Source organism: Penaeus monodon, chromosome 21 (genome assembly GCF_015228065.2).
Source record: "Penaeus monodon isolate SGIC_2016 chromosome 21, NSTDA_Pmon_1, whole genome shotgun sequence".
Taxonomy (NCBI): domain Eukaryota; kingdom Metazoa; phylum Arthropoda; class Malacostraca; order Decapoda; family Penaeidae; genus Penaeus; species Penaeus monodon.
This window is the reverse complement of record NC_051406.1, coordinates 21,811,122-21,811,628: the sequence shown is the minus strand read 5'-3', so window position 1 is coordinate 21,811,628 and position 507 is coordinate 21,811,122. Positions and strand designations below refer to the sequence as shown.

Here is a 507-nt window from a genome sequence, read left to right as displayed (position 1 = left end):
TACACAAGTAATGAGTGAAGTAAGAGTGGAGTCGTAAGAAAGATGTATTGGAAATTTTGTGGCGAGAGTGAAAACTGAAATTGAAGGCGCCACTCAGTGGAAGGTTTGGAATTATGATAATTACTGAGTGGCTTCTTCATGTAAATCTTATTTAAAACATTTACGTACATTTATTTTGCTATTATGGTGACATTTAATGCATTATCAACTTGATTTATATCCACTGCTGAGCTTTCCATTGTAGTACAAAATGATAAAGAAAGAAGATATACTGAAAGCTATTTTGTATATTCCCTAATGTATTAACCCGAATATTTTTATTAACGTATTGTTGTTATTATTATCTGCATGAGTGTATTAATTCAGCGTTCATCGAGATGTATGTACAACGACTCAGAAGATGGAAAATAAGGCACAGGAAAGTATACATTTTTGTTACAACGAATTCTACGGCAGTCAGCCTTTCACCACAAACCGACTCAAATCCTTATGTCTTTAAATAATAAG

At 32.7% G+C, this 507-nt stretch overlaps 1 protein-coding gene across 1 annotated transcript in view; it reads right to left on the bottom strand.

Annotated features, from left to right (window-relative positions):
• LOC119586342 overlaps positions 1 to 507 on the bottom strand; it is a 4,456-nt gene that overhangs the window by 958 nt on the left and 2,991 nt on the right. The window lies entirely within an intron of this gene.